Genomic DNA, 24379 nt, shown 5'->3' with positions numbered 1-24379 from the left:
GTATATATGTATGTATGCATGCACATTTATATATATATGTTGAGTATCTCAGCACCAGGAAGAGACTGACAGCATATGGATGTGTCTGGCAATGAGATCTGCTTTCCATACGGTCAGTCTCATTCATTATTGCATCGAGCTGACAGTCCAACTCTGGGAAAGAAGGATTCTAAACTGGTACCTGACTTGCAGAAATATCTTCAGTGCAGTGATATAACAGTACCCTTCTCTGTTGATGAGTAATTGAACCATCAGTTTGCACACATTAATGGCTGTTGTTTCCCTGTTTTACCTCTTTTCAAAGAATGTAGACCTTACTAGCATTTCTGCCTACTTTTTATCTAGGAGATAAATAGGGAGAGAAAGTTGCTCATGGCACACATCCAAAAGGTAAACAGATAGAGGTAAATCTCTTTGATAAAATTATGAATTAATAAATTGGAAATAACCAAGACTTTCCAGAAAGAGCACAATTAATTGATGTATGCCCCTGTGGTAAAGAAGTGTATAAACAGGAAGGGGATTGGCTGTTTACAAGGGTGGATAGTGATAGGACAAGGGGGAATGGTTTTAAACTGAGATAAGGGAGGTTTAAGTTGGGTGCTAGGAGGAAGTTTTTCACACAGAGGGTGGTGATGCACTGGAACAGGTTGCCCTGAGAGGTTGTGGATGCCCCATCCCTGAAGACATTCAAGGCCAGGCTGGATGTGGCATCTAAGCATCATTCTGTCTTGGATGAGGGCCCTGTCACCTACCAGAATTCTGTACCAGCTGCATGGAGTATGGGTGGATCATTCTGCAAGGACACTAGAGCTGTTTAGATAGTAATATTCATTGAAGCTGCAGCCTCCTTGTCCCTTTCGCTCGCTAATCCTTACTTGTAGGCGTACAAAACTTTATTTCACTAAAAATAATAGGAGATATTCTGAAGAACTTTACCTGATGTAAATGCAGCTCAGCTGGAGTTCACCCACTTCTGTGTGAGCAGTACAGAATTCCACCTCCTTCTTTACATATGCTGGCCAACTGGTTTCAAGAATTCTTTCTTTTACCTCTGTAGCACTGGGTTTACAGTCATCTTCCCCAGTTACTATAACAAAAACTTTAAAACAATTTTTTAGCTTGTAGAAAGTGGAGGACAGAGAAAAGAAAGAAGGAGAGCAGGGATGGGAAGAGAGAAAGAGAAGGAGTGTTAGTCTGCTCATCTGTGGTCTTTAAGTTATCTCTGTTTTCATGGTTTCTGAAAGCTTACATTCTGAGAAGTTTTCATTTTATTTTAGATAGCAGGCCCCAGAATGGCAAAAACAGTGAGTAAGGGAAAAAAAAAGTCATTTGTGTACAGTAATAAATGGATTTCTGCCAATGACAGGTCATGATACAGAAAAAAATTCTGTGATGACCCTCTTTCCTCTGCTCTCATTTATCTCCTCCTGGTGTCCACTGATAGATTTCTGCTGTATGATTTATTGCAGAAAAACACCACCTAGAAATGGGCTTTTGATAAAATTGTTCAAGGATTCCTGGACAATAAATCCTAATCTTTACATGCATGCTGCAGGATGCTTCACCTTTCTTATGCTATAAATAATATATGCCAAATGTGATAATAAATCCATACATCTGAGCACTATCTGTATAGTTTAAGAAATAAAATTACAATATGTAAGCTTGATGTTAATAGCTGCTATATAATGTGGATGATACAGAAGGCAATATTTGTTTATTTCAGATCCAGATTTCAAGCACGATGTTGTACTGAAATGTCACTGCTTTTATCAGCCTGGATGGTTATGTTATGTAAGGAAATCTGTGATAAACAACAGACGCTAGCTGGCTTGCTTCAACAGCAATGCTCCTTGAGGTCTGCCAAGAACCTCACTGAGGAAATGAGCTGAAATTTTCAGGTCTAGTCTATGCAAAGATGTCTATTCATAATTAATCATCTACAATAAGAAGTGCATGATAGCATCTGTCAACTTCCTGCCACCCTACAACTGTAACATTGGGGTTAAATGTGCACAAGCAAAGCATTTAAAGCTTTATACAAACAGTAGGTTCAAGGTCAGGATCCAGCTTAATTTTATTCAAGAGCAGCAGTGAAGTATAATATCTTGCTATGGTAATGGGTCTGAACCCGAATGCTGACTTTAAATACTGAGTTCTGAACAGGGTAGAAAATATTGCAAGTATTCTTCCCTTCTTTCTCCCAGACAAAACAGGCAAATCTTTATTCAGATTAGAAAAGTGGGTAAATCATCTGTTTGTCATCAGAGCTGATCTCTGTGGATGTGGTAAATAAAAAATATATATATCAGAAAAAATAATAAAGTTCATAGAAGGGAAGAAAGATAATATGAGAAGCGAATGACAAAGAAAAAAACTGATTTAGAGAAATACGGTAACAGTGACAATTGTTTTTGTGAGAAATAACTTTTTGTGTAAAAAAAGTAAGTACACTCATTTGTGTACTTTTTGTAAATTCTGAATATTGTAAGAATTGTTTACTTTCTGATTTTATGTCTAAAGGAAATAAAAAAGTAAGAGAATGTTACACCAGTATTTTCCATACAGGATTTTCCTGATAACATCTGTGAAAGGAGAATGCATTCTATGAATGAAAACTGAGAGTACTAAGTTTGACCATTTTCTTAAGAGGCAGTAATATTGAAATACTGAATAAAAGAAAAGTGAAGAAAAAAATTCAAGAAGAAAAGAAAACAAAAATCCTTAATTGGAGGAGGCCAAACCCTAACAAGCAATGCATTTGATTTCAGCTGTGTCCTCCAATCTATACTGAAGGTCAAAGATGGGAAAGCCACAGAAGTTACGATTAAGTGAAATGAAGTGAAAAACAATGATTTAGCATAATAAACACTTCTTGCAACTGCAGAATAGTTCTGCTCATTGAAATTGTCCCCCAGGTGTCTGCCTGTCTCCAGAACACATGGATAATCCCAGGCTGAGATGACAGGAAAGCATGTTATTCATAGAAATACATGACTAATACTGGTTTATATGAAATAAAACTCACCTCACCTCTCTAAAATACAGCAAAAATCTCTCCCTTCTGGTTTGCCTGAGTCAAAACAGCAACTTTCCACCTTCAGTTCCTGGATTTGAATCTCAGTCTCCTCTGTCTTCCTAAATTCCTCTGTCTTCCCAGACACAAGACAGACTAAACTACTCCCATACTTGAACCATGTCCTAAGGGGCACTTATATCTCTGTGGGCAAGAACTCTACAATTGTGAGGAAAAGCTTCTGACAAAGCATTACAGGCCATCAAGCCTCTGCTGTCATGCCACTGCATTTGCAGTTTATGAAGCTACTGAGCTCAATTTATTGTTTTTACAAATGGACAGCAGATACAGTCTCTTTATCAAATTATTTTTTATTTTTTTATTTTTTTTTCCAGATCAGATATCCTGCCCTCTCCAATATTCTTAATATATTTTGGGGGGCATACTTCCTTTCTGAAAATATAATAGTAGCATTAGTTTATTAGCTTTTATCTTGTTTCTCCTTAAAGATTTTTCTTAGCCTTTTTCCTAACATCATTTGAGTAGGTGTATTTATTTTCAAAGAAAGGAAAAATTAAAACATGCATAGAAGGCTGGGCAGAAATTCAGAGGATGTATCTTAATAAAATGAATGACTTTAAATTCAGAATATTGGGGTTTTTTCTTTAAGAAAGCATTCATACAAGTGGTATTATAAGGAGACGTAAGGCTGAATAATGTTATCCAGAATAAAAACAAACTCCACAAAGTCCCAAGCTGAACATTTTCTTAAATCAGTTGAAATCTCTATTTATCAGAATCCTCATTTTCCTAGAAATCTGCCATGTGTTTCTAATGGAAGTTAAAATTCCTTCCCTATAGCTCTCAGCTACCACCATTCAGTGAGATAAATAAAGGAGGTTTCCTGTGAGGATGGTAGGGGCATTTTGAGCCTGCTCATATGATGCTGGCCTCTTGCAAGAGAAGAACAGTAACTATTGCCTCTTGGTTATTGTTACCTGTGTTTGTCTTATTTGTGTAAATAAACTGCTTTATAGTTCTTTGCAAAGATATAGAGTATAAATATGTAAAAATCTAAATAGACAAGTTTGGTTGAAACAAAAATGAAATAAAAATTAAATATTCCCTGAAAGTTATGCTATTTCCCCTTGGAAAAACTGAAAACTAGAATATTTTAAATCATCTGATCTAAATTTCAAGGACTACAACTAGAAATTGCATTTTGGTTTTACTACTTTCAAGCATAAAGATTATTTAAGTTAAATTCAGAAAATCACTTGATGAATATCTACCATTGTGTATGATTTTAGCACAATGTGTTACATAATTATAATTATTTTTATAACAGAAAATTTCATGAAGATTTGCAGTTGGATCATGTGAACATTTTATCAAAGAATACATAGCTTACAATTGAAGTAACAAATGCATTCAAAGAAAGTTCATTCAAGATTACTATTTCAGTGATCAGTTCCATTAAGAGTTGATAAACTATACTACAGACATCTGAAGTAAATGCCACCTTGTACGATCATCAAAATTGTACATGAAATTAAATTACATATTAATAATAAAGACTTGAAAACATCTCTTGCCTGCCCTTCACCTATAAAAAATCATTTAAAACTCATTTTAGCCTAAAAATAGAGAGTACTTTCAAAGACTGTTACACTAAATACAAAATAAACAGTTCAAAGCATTCATTTATTCTCCATTCAAGTTAAGTGGAGCAAGATAGCAAAGAAAGGAAGAGAGAAAAGGTAAGATAGCTCCTGTCAGTATCTGGTTGAAGCCTGGCTTAGGTACACCTGAGATAATTTATGGGAGCATAATGATCTGCATCAGGAATCTCAAGTTCAACCTGCCGCATGACTGAGCTAGTTTCTATAAAGAAACTAGCAAGCTGGCGCCATGGCAAATGAAGAAAATGAGTTTAATCACTTTACAAGCTTTCTGTTTGTGGTCTTTCTGGCAGTGCTGGAATGAAACATAGAAGGAAAATAGTCACAAAATGTATACTGGATGTCTCTTTAGTTGATGACTGGGATCCGGAGGGAAGGTAGGAATTAGTATACCTAAGGGGATGTCAGACAAGTGAAAACAAGGATATTTTACAAGCAATACACTAGAAGTCTGGGAATCACTATGAGAAAGATGTGAAAGCAGTTAAATGCCTGTCCCCTAAAAGGGAGCCAGGCAACTCTGGGGACGGGGTAATCGTTGATAAGTGGGTAAGTAGTGAAGCTGACAGCAAAAGCAAAGTATTCACATAACCAAAAGAGATCTGGCTGCACATGCAGTATCGCTAAATAATATTCTTGTCTGATCCCACTGGTAATGTAGCCATTGATCTGCAAATTAGCAATGGTTAAAAACACATCCAGCAAGATCTGTTTTAATGTTACACAGTAGGATTGCATCTCTAAGCTCCAAAACAAGCTACATAATGATTCAGATCAGGTCAAGGTAGAAATCAGAAAGGTGAGAAGTTTTAGAATATGAAGGGAGACATAAAAAGAATAGATGTGATCTTGAAAAGAAATACAGAATATTAATTTGGAATTAATCTGTTATATGGTACTGGAAACAGCATTGAAGTAGATGCTACCAGACAAAAACTAGACCCTCAAATTTTGCTTTCACTGGATATGTCTGTAGCTCTATGAGTGCAAATCAACAGGATTTTTTAAATTTCTTGATGGCGCATTCTTTGACCTGCTGACATAACTGTGTGCTGTCAGTAGCCACGTTCACACTAGGACTCTCAAAGATGTAAAGGGAAGCTTCATTTAACGTTTGAATAGAAAGGACTCCCGTCAACTCAAGTCCAAAAAATCTTTGATAGTAGTCTCAATGTCAGTACCAAACATCATGAATAAGAACTTTGGTCATCCCAGAATAATTAAAAAGTCTTCCTTCACCACTTATACATTGCCTTGTTACTTTTTCAAGCAACTAGAACACTGTCTAAGTAAATACTTGAAAATAATTATTTTATAAATAAAAATAAGAAAAAAGAGGACAGAATAGCTGATTGATTGTGATTCTTTCATTGTCACAATATTGAGGCACTAACAGTTTTCATTTTTCATCAACACCTACAGAAGAATAGAATAGTTGAATGGATGTGTTGCTTCTGACATTGCAGACTACATTGCATTACATCAACGTTGATGGGCACATTAAGACAGAAAGGAAGAACAGAGAGACAGAACTAGATGACTTTATAAGGCTTTCTGTCACTGTTTGTTCTAGAAATAGGTATGTGGATAAAGGTGTTGCTATTAGTATCTAGTAGTATTGGCCTTAATTACAAAAGCATTTACACTAAAGTTGACTGGCTGAATTTATGGTTGGGATAATTCTATGGCAATCAACACAGGCAGGAGTTAATCTGATTGAGTGAATTCTGCAGTCAATACTTGGATTTCCAAGGACATAGGTATACTGCAGGGAAAAGTATAATATTTGCACCTGAATTTATTGATCCTTTTGATATCTTTGCTTTCTTCTGATTATGTAGTAATGCTTATAAATTCACTATGCATGTTATTCCATGTTGCCTTTGAGTAACATTATGAGTATCTCATGAATGCAAGGCTCATCTAGAACAGCATGCTTTTTGGTACATACACCAGCCCCATGATTTGATATCCAGCAGTCTCCAGATGCTCAGCCAAAGGCCTAGTTCTAGAAGAGTGCCATGTTCCCACTACAGAGCTCAAGTGGGCAGAGGCAGCTGGTGCTGAAGAGGATGGTAGCAGAGAAAACCACTTCTCAGGGGACTGCAATGGCTGTAATCTGAACCTACAAATAGACTGATGGAGTTACTAGCTTCTGGCATAGGTCTTTCCTTGATTGTTAAACTAAGTCATTCAATTATGCCTAAACCCAGTGAGCAAGTTCAAACTACCTGCTTTCTATCTTCAGCATTCAAATCAACTGACAGTTTTTCAGGACTCATTGATTAAAAGCCTTTAAGAAAATTGTACGTTTGTTGCCCTGATGGAGTGGTGTAAACAAGGGAGAGCAATGATGAGCCAAGCCTTCATGAAGGCAGTCTCTCTGATTCCATGGAGATTTGAGTAAACCTTATCCTATTTTTGTTCTGATATTTAATCATTACAATTCCACTGTCCTCAGCAAATTGCTGTTAATGTAACTGCCACATATCAACAAGTTTTAGAAATCCATATGTATTTGGATTTTAAAGATCATTCAGTGCATATAGAACATGAGGATATTTTAGAACACAACTTAAAAATAATTGACATTGTCAAAAACAGAGCAAATTAGATCAATACATATAAATCTATAATAACAATTTGTTGATTTGAATGTATTTAATGATCTGAAATTATGTATATCTGACCACATTTGAAAACAACTTTAGACTTCACACTTAAATAACAAAAATTTGAAATGAGTCATAAAGAATATCACTTTATAAACTTGCCAAGGTTAAGGAGGATTAAATTGCCACAGTTTCATGTATAAATAAGCAAGATATTTTTTCCCAAGTTTAGGTTATGCAAGAGGGAATTTAACCCAAACTTCTCTGTACAATGATTTCTCTGCTTCTGTCTCCGGAAATACTGCTTCCCAATTTAAAAGCCATGTTGCTTTGCCACCTCTGTCATTTGATTATGAAGCAGCATTTTTAAACACATAGGGACTGTCTAAAAATAAACTAAAGCATGGTAAGAAATTCTTATGTGAAAATGATCCAGGTGGATAGTGATAGGACAAGAGGAATGGTTTTAAACTAAAGGAGGAAAGATTTAGATAAGCTGTAAGGAGGAAGTTTTCACTAAGAGGGTGGTGAGGTGCTGGCACAGGCTGCCCAGAGACGTTATGAATTCACCATCCCTGGTAGCATTCAAAGCCAGGCTGGGTGGAACTGCTTTGGTGAGAGGTGTCCCTGAGTATAGCAGGGATTTAGGTCCCTTCCAATCCAAACCATTCTAAAATTCTTCAATTCTATTAACAGATTTTTATATTAATTTATGGATATAATAGAGGATATATTCATAGAATGGCATGGGTTGGAAGGGATCTCAAGGATCATAAAGCTCCACCAAGATGTCCTTCTTGTGTTAGGGGACCCAGAACCATAGTACTCCTGCTGGGGTCAAAAAACAAAAAAACAAAAAAACAAATTTTCTTTTGATGCAAGATCAGTAAGAGATTTTTAAAGCAAATACTAACCAGAGCTGCTTAGAGCTCACAGTTTCAAAGACCTCAAGGCAGGAAGTAATAATTTCACTTATAAGGCAGCACCGAGTCTTACAGAGGCACCAAGTAATTTGACAACACAAGCATAGAGGGTATATGGGTTTTCTTGTTTGATAGAAATGAAGTGATGACCAGTACCTCTACTAGTATTCTCATTCATAGGCACAAATATGAGCATTTTCTATTCATCTTACATGTGAATCCCAGATTAACTGCTTTTATGCATCCCTGGCTCTCCTGAAAATCACAGTAAGCACCATTTTCAGTCTCTGAATTATATCTTGAAGATGGTCAATGTTTCCATGATTTTGACAGTGGACCAAACTTACAGGAAGAAATAAAGCCTATTCTAAACTATGAAACTCAAGGAGTTTCTCCAGTCTGGGATGTTCAAGGAGTATCTCCAATAGAGATTGTGACAATATTCTGGGCGCAGTTCACTGTGTGCTTGCCTTGTACTTACACAACTCTATGGACAACAGCCATGACATTAAAAGCAGCGTGGAAGGCTAGATGGATGTATTTGGCATGGTATAGTACAGATATTTAATGCTCTGATCTCACCCCTGCTGTCATGTAGGAAAACAACAACTGTCTTTGACAATGCAGGGATGTCAGCAGCTTTCCTTTGCTGTTCTCAAGGCTGAGCAGCTATGCTGAAAGCAGAAAAATAAGAGGAAAGAATACACAGTAGCCCAACACAACACTAAAATGAAATAACTCCAGAATCCCACTTCCCACTTATTTAAGAAGAAGGAAAGATTTTTGTTCACTCAAGCTTTGCACTGTGGATAAGGTTCTGAATGATTACAGTAGCCTAATAAATTCTCAGTCCATCCTTGTGGTTTGTGCTACTTTGCAACTACATTACAGCTTTCAAACCAAATATATGTAAAGAAACTAATATTTGTGTGACCTTAATAACCAACTTTGTCAGAAGGTTTTATACTGCAATATTCCATTTTGGGGTAAGTGTTGTAATGAAAATTATGATTTATACCTTTTTTTTTTTTTTCTTCAAATGAGTGAATTTTTTACCTCTGAGATCTAGTGTAGTTCAGTTTAAATATACAAAAAAGTAACTAAAAATACAGCAAGGCTTGACTAGTAATCGACTTGCAGACATCTAAGAGCTGTCTTGACTTGTCAGTCTTGCAAAAGCAGGTAAAAATTAGTTTTCCACCACTAAACAGTCACAAATAGCAATGGTTTCCTTGGAGACCAGCAGTTTTCAAAATGCTGTAGTTGGAGGCAAAGGATTTATAAGGTACATTTGCTGTCTAAACTTTAACTAATCCTCTCTTAGTATCATATACTCACATTAACTGTATTTATTTGATGTTTACATCAATATAATTTTCTATTAAGTCCTGTCTCTTGGTATATTTTTTGTACCCATGACATAAGGAAGAATTGTTTAACTTACAAGGATATTTTTTTTTCTATTAACTAAGATGTTTAAGGATGCCACAAAACTATGGAAAAGTATGCACGATTCTTCTAAAATAAGTATGTGTTTTCTCTGTCTAAAATGATAAAATTAATTATCAACTCAAGAGTTCTAAAATTTCTGACCTAGAAACTGCATTGTGATCGAAAGCAGCAATAATTGTCTCCTCAACAGACATGATGAAAATCAAATATTGAATTATCTCCTGAGAGCAGAGGTGACAAAAATTCAACATGATCTGACAGGAAGAAAGTTTCAACTCCTTGAACCTCCAGGTGAGCTTTCCACTGCCTGGTGAGACATAGTCTTTTGTCATGTGTCAGTGGGTGGATACTCACACTTTCAAACATTTCTCCTTTTTCCCTGCTGTGTGTGATGGAGAACAGCCATCAGAGCATCTGGATTCGCTATATACCACCATTTTACATCTCCTCTACCTATTTCCAACCAGAGACATAATGGAAAGCCACACCATAAGTGTTTCTGTGGTTTATACAAAGAAGGAATGAATTTATTATAGCTAATTTTCTCTTTTCTTTTTTTACATCAATACCTACCTAGAGTTATATAATATGCAAGAAAAATATAACACACTACTTCTAAGTAAGAACTGTAAGAATTAAGGAAAGATCAGTGCAATAATATAAAACTTCTGATTACTTCCTCAGACCATAACTTAAAAGCTAATCAAAGTGTCTTAAGTTTACTTCAGCTTAAGTAAAATGAAGATATGCCAGGTTGGCGTGAAACAGCTTTATATAGCAACTGACATAACTCATATAGTGAGCATCAAGAACTGTTGAGTGCAGCAAAAGGCAGTTTGAAACAAGGTATGCTAATTCAGTGGAGTGCTGATTAAATATTTCTAGGGGCATAGCACAAGTCATTCAAATTTTGACATCTTAGAACTAGAATTAGGTGTCTATAGATCAGAATATATTCAAGGAAAATATTTAATACTCAGAAGAACATCCAACATATGACCTAGAAAGGTGAAGCAATATTCTGCTAGTGGGAATTTGAATGACTATTAAGAGTATTACATTGTATGTTGTTTAATTTGACCCGCCCATCCATTAATGCTCAGGTGAGTAACGAAAGATTTGAAGACATTTCAAGAGAGATCACACTACTAAGGAAGTGTGTACAGGCATCTGAACCCCTTAGTCTGAGGTGCTTGTGTATAAAGTGTTCAAGAGAAAATTTTGAAGAAACTACCATTAGAGTTAGAAGAAAGAAGAAAATGCATAAATTGCAGCACAAGTTATTAAAAATAAATTGAGCAAAAGTGACTAGTTAAACATATGTTACTAGCTACAATCTTTCTTGCAAAGGAAAATGTTCCACATTTATTTTACCTAAGTTTTGCTAACGCATGATACACAATGAGAACCTTTATTCTGATGGACAAGGCAACAAAACATTGCAGAAGATCTGCAAAATGCATAAGTATCTGGCTAAACAGAAGACAGCAGGAGTAATGCTATCAGGGAAAGTACATGATGGGAACATTAACAAAGTAATCTCCAAGCGATCATGGAATAGATGTGTTTTGGAGGGTTTTTATGTTTTCAAAAACAACAAACCTGGCACAGAGCAAGCGTTTACAAATCACCCATAAAAAAATATGAGCTGTAAGTTAGAAGGATCCTTATCTTCATCTAGACAAAGCTAGGCACTGAAGCTACCTTCCAGAAGGGTTTAAGCAGGAAAGAGCATAGGGTGGAGTTGCCAAACAATCTTTACATTATGCAGCAATCTGACCATGCTGAGGGACTCTAAGCAACCAGGTCTATTGACCTTGTGCTCAGATTGTGCTGAATGAAGCAAGCCAAGAACTTGCATTCAAGCTTTTATTTTGAAGATGAAAACATCTTGAACAGCATATCTGATGAAAATTTTAGATTTTGATTTCTCAGACAAACAGTAGCATCCTAGACACATATACCAAAGGAAAAAGAACAAGACACTTTAGAGACACAGATGTTCGTCTCAAAATTAAAATTAAACATCTAAGCAGTTTTGATGCCTTTGAAAAAAATCTCAGTGTCCTTCAGGATCTGAATGCATTTTTAAAATGGTCTATAGTGCCCCAGGATATCATTAATAGACTTGCAATACTCACAGAAGGAGAAAAATATGTACATTAAGTGATCTAATCTCCTCCACTCCAAGGAAAATTCACTTAAATCAAGCTGGTTTTAAATAGATTTAAGGGACAGAGCTTCCAACATTTTTTTCAGAGTATCACTGTGCTGTTTAATAGGTCTGACAAGGGTACTCTAATTTCTTTCTTGGGGTTGAAAAAACCATCTTTGTATGCTAGCAGTCCTCTTATTAATATTTCTTTTCAGCCAGCCAAGGCTGTAGTCAAACATTTCTCAAGGCTTATACTGACCAGGCCTAACTTCATCCTTACTAAAATAACTGCTTTGAGACACTTCAATAAAATTAATATGAATTGTTCATATACACTATTCATACATGCAAATAAAGAAGTGATTTATATCAACATTTATTCATGGCATGACTTCACCAATTAGAGTACACCTTTCTCTTACTACATTTTATGGACTCCATTACTGTAATGCAGGAAGCATCAAGCAGTATAAGCAAATGAGCCTGGGGAGAAAAAAAAAAAAGAAAAAAAAAAAAGAAAAAAAAGACACTTTTTGCATAACTATTATGGTATTTTGAACAATGGGAGAGAATACATATATCTTAATTTTCAATTATTTAATTCTTAATTTATTTGTGAAGGAAAGTATTCCATTACCTACTGGTGTCATTAGTAGCCTGCAATTTGTAACACCCATCAACTTTGTGCAACCATGTGTTATGAAGGTTCTTCTTTCCCAAGAATCTCATGAAAAACTGTTTAATCTTTAGTTTTCCTGACAACTCAAATCTAGTTACAACTACTGGTTTGTAAATAAAGTATCACAAGACACTTTAAAGAAAGCAAATAAGAAATAGGCATGTTGAACCTAAATGTTAAAATTCCTTTTAAATTATCTAAAAGTAGGATCAGCTGGAGGACCATACCACCTTGTATTGTGATGTAACACAATGAATGGAAAACACAGCAGCAACAGCACAGTAGCAAACTCCTAGGCTGTAGCAAGTGAGGATTTGTTCAAATGCATCATCCATGGACACAAAAACAAAAGGAAGGGAGGAAAGGAAAAAGTCTGTTTATCTTCAGAAGGCATCAGATACACAAAGACCCCTTTAAATGAGTTCTGGGGAGGGGTGGATCCTGGCTCCATCCCTTCCATTCACTCAGGTGTCTTGCATGCACCTGAGCATCTCTGGGTTGGCCCTGCCTTCCCACCAGGTGCTCAGTCACTGCTTCAACCCATGACTTAGCATTTCTGCTACACATGGTCGTTCAAGGGAAACATAACCAACTGCAGCATTCACAGTCATTTGCACGATAATAGGACACAGATCACATGAAGTGTTTCTGCTCTGAAAATATGAATTAATTCTTTTAACATATGGTTTTAAGAAAAAAAAGAAAAGAAAAAGAAAAAAAAAGCGACATTATGAATGGGAAGCAATGAAAATGGAGACATTCACAGTTCTCAGCTGCACAAAGAACTTAGGTGATATCCTGCTCAAAATGTAAAGATAAGGTGTTTTTTTCTAAGGAAAAAGGTTTGTTTTAAGAAAAAAAGGAGAGGGTTAACAGTAAGTAACCCTTGATCAAAGCATACAGAACAAATGCTCCTTATAAAGACTTCAGTATCCTTTGCTGCCAGGGAGGAATTGCATGCCTGAATCAAGGCCAGGTGTATGAGCTGTACCATGCTAGTCACACACTGCCAATTGGGCATATGAGAAGCTAAAAGCTTAAATAAAAAGAGCTCTGGTTAGCCTGGAACTATTTCTCACAGTGCAATTTGATCTTAAGCATACATTTTGTAGGCCTATGTGTAGCACTTGCATTTGCTGCTCTAACCATGTTTTCAAGTAGTGAAGAGCCCATAGTCTTTAAGTAGAATTTTCCCTGCAAAGCAGTATAAGCAATCAAGGATACATATAGTCAATAAGAAATACTAATAGTAAAAGACATCTTACTAGTTAAGACACTGGGGTTTTAGCTCATGAAAATGTACAGTACTTTTTCATTGTTATTTGGTACACAATGGCAAAATCTCTGCCATCTGATTACTAATAGAAAAATAAATCTCATTCAAGGGTATACAAAAAATACCCAACGCACCATCCACAGTGCCTCCAAAAAAAATACGTTTCTCTATTTGAAATGATAGTATTGCATTTAAACCACTTTGCCAATTTTGTTTGCTACAGAAATAGGGACTATGAAATCTTATTTTAAATAACTGCAGGCAGGAAGAAGGAAATAAACTACGTTAATTTAATCTTCTTTCCCAAATGTTAACAGCAGTGTAAAAATGGATGCTCTCATCCTTGTAATCAGTTGCACGGTGCACAAGGGCAGCAGTCTCTGGTGCCTCATCTGTGAACTAATCTTTCATTTCATAGCAGATCTTTCCATATCAAACAACACAAATGACTTAATTTGCATGACAGGATTTGTAACGGGGCAAATCTAGTGTCAAAGTCGATTAAAGATTACACCGGAGAACTATCATAATCAGTACTCTAATGAGCCTAAATAGTACATGTAAAGTCTCCCCTTTTTGCCATTCCAGTCATGTATAAAAGGGAATGTGTTTCTTTTCATCGGTGAGCCAGTCCTTTGGTTTGCACATTACGCCCTACGTTGAGCTAAAGTCATGTCAGTCTGGTTTCAGAGGGAGAGAAAGGGAAATAATAAAGCAAACATCACTTCACAAATGACATTGCTTGGTATAAGCCAACGTTTGAAGCCCTTAATTCTTCTAATCTGCAAAATAGTCAATGCTAATGGGTTTTTGCCTTTGTGAAAGCTGATGCATAGAAAGAAAAACTTTAATGAGCTGCCTGGGTTGTATGCTTACAGATACCTGTCAAATGTCTGTCATCTTAGCTATCGTTGAGGCATTATAAAGAAAGTAAGAAGGAAGGAACGACAGTATTTGTACAAGCATTTTCATGCTAAAATGGCACAATTTTCTTCCTGTCATAATTTCATTGTATCTGAAAGTCAGAAAAGCTTAACCCTTTCAATAGCACATCCTATACAGACTATCACACATAATGTTTGAATTAGCAGCTTTAAAAATAGAGTTATAATTTGGTAAACAGCATCTTCTGTCAAATTTGTTTCATAAAACTGAATTATCTATATTTTAAAAAAATGTGACAACAAATTATTGGAATCGATTGCTGCCCTTTGGAGAGATCAAGAATTTCCTAAATGTAACAAACCTTCAGTGTGAGAGTCTGTTGTCAAAATAATTCCCACCTGAGTTCTTAATTTCATACTTCTTTGTGTCTTTTTGCTGGCAGTATGAATAGCGATGCAAAGGGGTCAACAAACTCCCCTATTCTTTCTATCTCTTTTATTAAAAGAAACAGAAATTTGAATATATCTTATTACAAGAACACCTGATAATTCTGCTGTTCTAAGTTATAGTTAAGTGCAGTCAGCCTTGTTTTCAGATGTATCTAATAACTGTGGAAGAAGTTCCGTGAGCTGAAATCACGCACTCAGAAGTCTTAGACCAGGTGTGCTCACTCATCTCGTCCTCTTTCCAGATTTATGGTCCATCCTCATTGTTTCAAACAAGCCAGGCACCAGAAGTATGGGCATTCAGACTTGAGCTCTCCCTAGCCAGGTACCAAACCCTATACTCTGAGGGTCTGCATGCTTTATAAACTTGAACACAGCAATGGAAGACTGGGTCTAAAAGGCACTTAGATACCTGCTGACACCTGGTTGTACATGGAGCTGTTAGTTAGAGCCAGGGCCTTAGTTTGCACAGAGATCACACCAGGATATTCAGTAAAGGGGCATTTCTCCTGGAGGCATGCCTGCTCAGCCTGGCAGAAGGCAAGACAAGGACAACATGGCACTGCCCCACTGCTTAGCACTGAGCTTGTCACTCATGCTCAGCCTTTCCCAGTCAGCTCTGTAAAGCAGGATAAATATTACAAGTGCTCACTCACAAGTGCTTGTAAGCTTCATTTGTTCATGCCTGTAAGACATTTTGGTGATTATTTATTTATTTTTCTTATTCTATCAAACTATTAGTGTCAGTACTTCAGGGAGGCATTTTTGTTATTGTTCTGCTATGTCTCTGTTGTTGTTTTTACTCAGACTTGTCAATCCTCATTGGAGGGACTGCAACACTGTGTCAAGGTGTGGGAAGGCAGGACACACTTCAGTGCATCTTAAATATTTTTAAGAGGCCTGAGGCACTGGCTCAGACATTTTCATTGAGCCATTACAATCCAAACAGAGGAACTTTAATGAGTGTATTGCATCTGTATTGCTTCCAGAGGACTCACTATGAGCATGCTGACAGCATCTTTCATGCTTCTGCTGCAGGTAAAGATCTTACTGGAACATTTTTCTCCCATGTGCTCTCTTTTCTTTTCTTTAAGCTAACTCACACAGAGAAGAAAAAACATGAGGGAAATGATTTTAGTGGCTTTAAAGCCTAAGATTAAGAAAATGAAAACAAGGAATGATAATTACTCCTGAACTTCTTCACCCAAGCTGCGCTGGTTGAAATTTGTGCTGATGTCTCCCAATGCCCACATATATTATTTAGACCTGTAATGTAGGTAGAGAACTGGGAGATTTAGAGTAAAATAGCTTTAGTATAGGCTAATTATCCACTGTCTTGCCAAAGCTGTAACTTACATGTATAAAATGTCCAACGAATCTCATTAAATTTCACTACCTGTCAGACGTCCCCACACTGAAAGAAAAGCAAAATAGAAATATTTCTTCTATGGAAGATAGAGAGAAAAGAGATTTTCACAGAGAACTGTTGGCTTGAACACTCTAATGCCATCTAATATTATACTTTTTAATTCAGGAAGTTTTCAGATACTGTATGGAGAGGAGCAAGCTGTCAGAGGAGAAATACAGCTCCCTCTAAGGTCCCTTGAAAATTACAGCACCCTGCCAAACCACCTCAAAGCCAGGAGGGGCAGAGGGGGCAAGGATCATCCCAGTGCTTTCCCAGAGATGATCTCTTCAGCTCATCAAGTTGTTTCTCCCTGCCTCTGTCCAGATGTGACGAACATGAGCATGCAGCAGAGGAGGCACCTGGAGAGCCCTCAGGTCTCCAAAAGAGAACCTAGCCTTCCAGCACTGCCAGACCTCCAAGGAGGGCTTCCTCTGCACAGCGTGACATGTGGAAAACACACCTACTTTTGGGGAAACGTACTTATTAATCACTCTCTATTTAAGCTTAAGCCCACTGTACACAGAAGGATGGCTTGTGCCTCCTGACTGGTGTGCTGGGTGCAGTGGCTGCTGTGACCACACCATAATCCGATGCACTCAGAGGTGTTAGCGCACAGATGTAAATAACATACATTAGCTGTGCGTACTTAGCTCTGACTTGGATTTCATCCACTTTCCGATATGAATTATTCATCCGCCATCCCTTGTCCGATTGTTCTTTTAATTCATATCGCAGTTGTTAAGAGGTTATAAGCCGCGCTACTGCGCAATCCTTTATCGCTTCCCCATGGCAATTTGTGCCCCATTTTTGCAGATTTCAAGCCTCGGCCACTCCCTGCTGCAGAGTTCATCTTTGTGGCGCTGCCGGCTCGCCTTTCCCCCGTGCGCTGCCTCCCTGACCCAGCCGCCGCACCTCTGCTCCCCTGCACCCCAGAAGCTGTCAGCGGCCTCCCTCCTTCCCAGGAGCTGAACACACAATAGAGAATGGGCCCTGGCTGCGAGGTTCAGCAGCCATTAACCCCTACCAGCTGTTCCTGCAGGGAGCCTTCTGTGGCTGAATGTCCTTTCTCTGCGGAGGCCCTCATTTCCACTAATCTAACTATTGTTGGGTAGGAATGCTGACAGGAGAAAAGAAATTTTTCTTGTGTCCATGCAAGTGTGTGTATCCATGTGTAAGTGAAGGAAGAGTGAAGGCTAATTTCTATAGTAGGCATGAATGGGGGGATTGGGAAAAAAAACTAGTTAAAATGTGTTTACTTGCTTAAAAGGCTCAGTCAATTTAAATAATTTCAGTAGTATGCTCTATTTTGGGGGGGATGGGGAGGAGGAGGAAGCGAGTGACTATTATCATTTTATGTTAAAACCACTGAGAGATTTCCTTGGCTTTCCTAAGCGCTTCAGCAAATCTGAAAAGAAAACTGGACTAACGGGCAAAGGAAAGCTGTGAAATGAACAGAAAAGCAACACGATAAAATACCATCTTTTTCAGGCATCAGAACTGGGTGTCCAAAGAGTTACTTTTATTGCACGTTGATTACCCATTTTCAGTAGATGGATGATTCAGACTCTCTTGGTACACACAAAATGTTTGTCAGCATTTATTAACAAATTCAGGATTCTGCAGCGATATTCTAGGAAAAATAAAAATAAAAACAAACAAAAGAAAAAAAACTGGTAAGGAAAATTATTTAATTTAAATGATCGACATATTCAGATAACTAAATCAAACTCCTTAGTGTCCTTCAAAGCAGCGTCATTTCTAATTGCTTTCCTGACTTGCAATTTAAAATATTTCTTTGCAGTACTAATAAGACACACTAAATCACACATTACTGTTAATGCTGCCTTTTCTTTTCAAGACACACAGGTGAAAGAAATAACAAAAAATTAATTACCTAGAAAGAAGACTTGAATTTGCTGGAAAGCTACTTGTCATTTTAAGTTTCAATTAATTCATCCTTTTCTTTAAAAAAAGATTAACAGAAATTCTCTTAAAGCGTAGTGCTCCATTTTATCACTTGATAAAGTTCAGCAAAATACAACAGTTGGTCTAGTTCAAATCAAATTAGAAATAATTCATGTAGAAAAATATTTTCTGGGCAATTAGACTGTATCGTAGCAGGGCAAATGTCTGATATAATAAAGCTCTACTTTGCATCTGTTCCTGTGTCTAGACGGCTGCAATTACTAGTCCTTACAACAGCGGCAGCAAGATAAAGCACTGCTTACAGGTTATAGCTATTAAAATTCAACATTTTCTTTCTTTGCCCCCCTTTATTACCTAAATCATTTGATTGTTACAAAATTTAATTTAATTTAATGAAGTTGCACTTTTCTCATCCTCAGCACGAACACAAACACAAACAAACAAACAGTACAGAACTCAGTTCATTGTTTCTTCCCCGCGTTAGCTGCCATGCATGGATACTGGTTTCATTGAAGTTAAATATGTGCAAAGAGTGTTTGTGTAGAACCTAAATGGCAGAAATGGCTCTGCGGGTACAGAGAGGACCTGAAACCCCGTGTCAGTCAATCTGGCATCCTTCAAGGGTTCTAGGAAAAAAAAAAAAAAAAATCACACAGAATACTAGAGAATGTCTATCCCTAATTGCTGTATTCAGAAAGATAAGGGACATATGTCAAGAAGGATATGTTTCCAGGTGGATAAGCATATTTATATCACTAATAAAAAGAAAAAAACTCAGTAAACCAAATAAAACTTAAGGCCATGCACTACTCTGTTTCTACATGTTGAGCTCCCACTGCCATGAGATGACATCGGCAGGACTTCTGCCTCTTTGCTGAAATCTCAGCACCACTCTTTTGCTGGTGAGGGTTGCCAGCAGTGAACAGTGTGTGTGATACCAGCTGTACTTTGGGCACTTTAAATCAGGTAATACAGGGTTGGAAGGGACTGCACATGCGAACAATGGGTCCAGTCCTTGAGGTCACATGGAAGTGCCACTTCTTTACAATTCTGGCTTACATGCAGTATATGGAGGGATTATTATAGCAGGATTTCTGAAACTGCAGTTTACACAGTTCATGGGCATAAATAGTAGTTTCTGGTATTAATGAAACTGCTTTCTCCTTCAAGTTCTCCCTATAATTACAGGGTTTCTGGGTTTCAGGGTTTCTAAGCAAACCTGAGTAAATTTTAAGTAGGGCTTTGTTTAGACAATCTTAGATATTAAATCATAGTCTTGAAACCTCGCAAAGAATCAAACACGTAGCAATAAATGGCATTTGTGAAATATTTCATGCAAAGAAAGACATTCACTGAAACAAACACAGGCCTTTTGGGTACCTCCAGAAATAATAACACACAGAGTATGTTGCACATTGAGAGGATTTGGTGGAAGTTATAGGATGCCAGACACAACTCTAACAATGGTATGTGAGTATAAACAGAAAATCAATGAAGTTGTCTATTTGTAGCTATTCCCACACTGTTTCTGTTCTTATCAAATTTACCTGTTGAGTGATACAGTCTCTACGGCATAAAAAAGCTTCAGGAAAAGCTTGGGTGGCAAAAGGAAAAAAATTAATGTCATTTGGAATAAACTAAATTTGTTAACTGACTGGGCCACAGTGAGGTGTCAGCTATGTACCTACAACCTTCCCCCAGTGACTTCTCCCAACAGTCTTAGATGTCTGAGGTATTTGCATCATCCCATTTTTGTTAAATAAATTGTTAAGACCCGAGATGTATTCTTTTTCAGGGCAAATGTCATTTTTAATTCTCCCATGTTTCAGATTGGCCAGATCAGTCCCTTGGTAGAATATAAAAGGAAGACTACAACCTTATTTTAAAGGAAAGTATGGACTGTTCTTTCTAGTACACCTGGCTGAATTGGATGCCAAGTGACTGCCTGGAGCTGACTCACTGACAGTTGACATACAGCTCCCTGAAAAACTACAGCTGTGTCTCCGGCCTCATTATTGACATTTTATCAACAAATTTCCTAAGATGTCAATTTGTTTCTTTCTTTCTCATTTATTTATTTATTTTATTTTATTTTATTTTATTTTATTTTATTTTATTTTATTTTATTTTATTTTATTTTATTTTAATGGTCCTTATGTTCTATGTGTCATTTCACACACAGGCAAGCTGTCACAGAACACAGCACTTGCAGAACAACTCTCTAGCTTCCAGTCCTCAGTACAGATGTAACGCATCCCTATAAAAAATCAAGGAGCTCTAATAAAGAATTCTATGATGTCATGATAGTACCCTGTAGTACCATGTTATACTCAATATCTTGTACTATGCATTATTTATATAATTTGAAAGTCATGTAATCTGTAATTCATATATGACAAACCCAAGGAACCATAGTGTGCCAAAATCCTAGGTGTATTTTTAACATGTTCTTACTTTGTTAGGGTAATGTTTTAGCATGCCTTAGTCTGCAATGAATTTGGAACACCAGGTCTTAGAGATACAAATTTCCCCATCCATGTGACTCCCGACCTAAAGGACTATACAGCTCTGCAGCTGAGAATTTGTTTTTCTTCTTCCTGTGCTCCAAAATTCAGGTCTTTGTATTAGAAGGGCAGGAAGTGGGCATCTGGCTCCTTATTACTTCACTCCTCAGCCTCCCTGAGATCTGATGGCAGCTGCTTTCCCTCTGTATTTCAGCTCATGCCTGCAAATTATTTGGATTACAACACAGGTGGCAATCACTGCTCTGTCACATCAGCTGGGCAGTGGAACGGGAGGAGTGTGACTGTCCAGCCCATGGCCAGGATGACTTGAACTTACCTTGACTGATTGTCTGAGTGCTCTTCCCCAACTGTGTGATACACTAGTACTATAAGAGGTTGGTGATAGGATGTGTGAAATCATATTTCAAAAACTGTGCTAAGACCATCAGTGGATATTAAAAACTACTGTATTAAAGAATGCACTAGATTTTCACAACCTGTGCAAAGGCAAATCAAATTTAGAGCGGTGCGTGTACAGCCATCAGGTCAATGACAACACAGAAAATTCCATACATGTGTTAGAGAAATGAAGGAGGAATCAAGAAAACTAGACTCTTCCCAACTCTGGGTTGGGTTGTTGGGGTGGAAGCATGCACATGCAAGAAGGTGGGGGAGAGCTGGTCACTGATAGTTGTTAGTGGCCATGCTTACAAGCTGCCCAGCTGTGATGAGCCAGGTACAACCAAGAAAATTAGTAATGACTTGGAGACTTTGAACAGGAGTACTCAGCTAGTTACTGAACTGGCTGCCTGGCTCCTTACACATCCTGTTGTTTCTTTCCCAGCTCTATTTCTTTTACTGACTGCTATTCGGAGCATGGTATTTTCTTAAATATAATAATTTGAGAACATAATGTTTCAGGAAGTGCTGATGTCAATTTTTTCTGCTTTTCAGGGGTAATCATAACTGAAATGGTACTTCTATATCTTCTTTTTAAAAAAAAAAAAAAAAAGCAGAGGATGTTAATGGATTTTCAGTCACGAAGCACAAAAAATGGCATTAAATGTCACCTAATGCTGAAAAAAAAACAAAAACAGAGAATGTTTTAAAAAAAATGCAGTGAAACTAAAAATCTCTCTATGCTTCTTTCTGTCAGGAAATCTGTTATTTGCTTTGCTTTTCATGTTCAAATACAGGACATAAAAAATCAGAATGCTATTTTTAAGGGGCTACTGGACTGCTATGTGTGTTTCAGTAAATGATTCCAGCAAGAAACATGGATTTCAGACCATTTCCTCAACACCTTGGTCATTAACAATCTTACCCGAAATCTCTGTGTACCTTCTGCCATTCATCACTTTAGAGATTCATCTTTCAAATACATGCATGCAATTCTTTACGCAAACTGACATCCTCAGGAGACCAGTAATAATGTCCTGGAATTACTGAATCAGTAGTTTGTACTAACACAGAATCAGATGTTTTAAAACAGAATAAATGTCCCCATAGGCAATTCCTACTCATGAAAGGTCTAGAAACAAAATAGCAGCCTTTAGAGATGCTTGCTATTAAGTAAGTGGCCCTGGTCCATCATGGGTGGCTTTAAATTATTTTAAAGTTCCTTTGTTCATCATTTCTTAGAGCTGCAGTCATCCTCAGGGACTAACTAAAGGATGCCTGAAATATCCTTCATATTTTTAGCATCAGTGAAACAAATCTGTTCTGTGTGACAGATTACATGATGATCAAGAGGTACAGCTGCATTGGCTCTTACCTAAAAATGAATGCAAAGGTTTTGCTACTTACAAGTCATACAGCATTCCATAGTGTGTCCATAAAACTGTGAGACAAATCACAGTGGATACTCCAGTCACGCACACACTGAATCAGTTTCTCGAAAGACTTTAATGAAGGTAGAGATTATAGACTTTTGTAGTATAATCTTGATTGTTTGAATGGTGGCAATATTAAACCACAACTATTTTAGGCCACAAAACCACTGTTGAAATGTCTTTTTAAAAACTTTAGGTCTACTACTTTCTTCTTGAGATCTGTATTCAAAAAATACCCAGATTTTACATTCTAGTGGAAGAATAAAATGAAAATTAAACAGAAATTAAAGATCACAAATAGGGGACCTAATTTGCTGAGAAATGAGATCTCAGAAAATAAAAATATAGTAATTTAAAGTAAGTTGCTTTCAGAATATAGATCTTTGTCAACACTTAACACAAAACATAATGCCAGTTTCTCCTTGCGTCAACATATAATATTCATTAAATTCTGTGAAAACATAAGCTGCATTGAGATGCAATGCTCTGCATTAGAAATCCAAAATATTCTACTTTGATTTTGATCTTCAGACTTGAGGTTTGTTTGTGTGTGTGCATGTGTTAAAATACTAAAGTAACTAGTATTTCAGACTAAGTTTACAGACTGAAGCTTACACCTTTCAAAAGCTTACCAAACCTGCTTTGACAAATTCAGGAGTGTTTCTTTATAAATATTTTAGAGTCTGAATATTTACTGAAAGCAATACTCCCCTGGCTTAATTTCATCAGTTCAGAATTTCCCAAAAAAGTAGTCAGAAATTTTTAATGTGCTCTACTATTTTTACTGCCATTGGAAACACAGTCTTGCACTACAGATTCCCTAACATATAAGAGATTATTGACCAAATTCAGTTTCCAACTACACTGGAGAAAAAATGTCCTACTACAATGAAGCTGAAATGGTGAATCTAGGAGACTTTAGCCTTCTACAATGCAGCAATCATACATCAGATCCCAACTGTATGAACTTGCTGATAATCCTCTGCTAAAAATAGCATCTCAACCTGTCAGTTTCTGAAACTGGATGTTTCTGGAAGCCATCCGATACACAGACTGTGTAAGCATATTTTTATGACATTTTAGGAATGCATGCAAACAAGCAACCAGCTTTTCCCTAACTCATCTCTTTGTCTAGGTAAAGTTCTAAATTGCCTGGGCTGTGTCCCTGCTGATAGCTTGTGTGGCTAGATGTTTAATATTGCTTCCATTTCTATACTGGTAACACTTTCCTATAAGGTGAGGTTCAAATATTTACTAATCACAGCTAGGCTGTAGGACTCCAATCTGTGATTATTTGCATAATTTCTCCCTCTGTAGCTTTCCTCCTACCTACCAGCCCACAGGCAAATATGTACAGATATCCCCTGCAAGCAAAGAGATAGAAACGCAGACAGACAGACATCCCCTCCTAGCAGGGTTCTTTAAGCTCTCTGCTTCATATGGTGTTGCAGACCTTTAGAGAGCCATAATCTTTCAGAAAGCATTATATCTAAGAAAAAGAAAAAATACAACTATTAAAATGCACATACACTGCTGGCACTGTTGTGACAGCCAGCAGTATCCGCGTCAGTCAATTATCT

The sequence above is a fragment of the Coturnix japonica genome, chromosome 2 (assembly GCF_001577835.2).
Source record: "Coturnix japonica isolate 7356 chromosome 2, Coturnix japonica 2.1, whole genome shotgun sequence".
NCBI classification, from domain to species: Eukaryota; Metazoa; Chordata; class Aves; order Galliformes; family Phasianidae; genus Coturnix; species Coturnix japonica.
The sequence above is the reverse complement of the archived record's forward strand: the minus strand, read 5'-3'. Positions refer to the sequence as shown.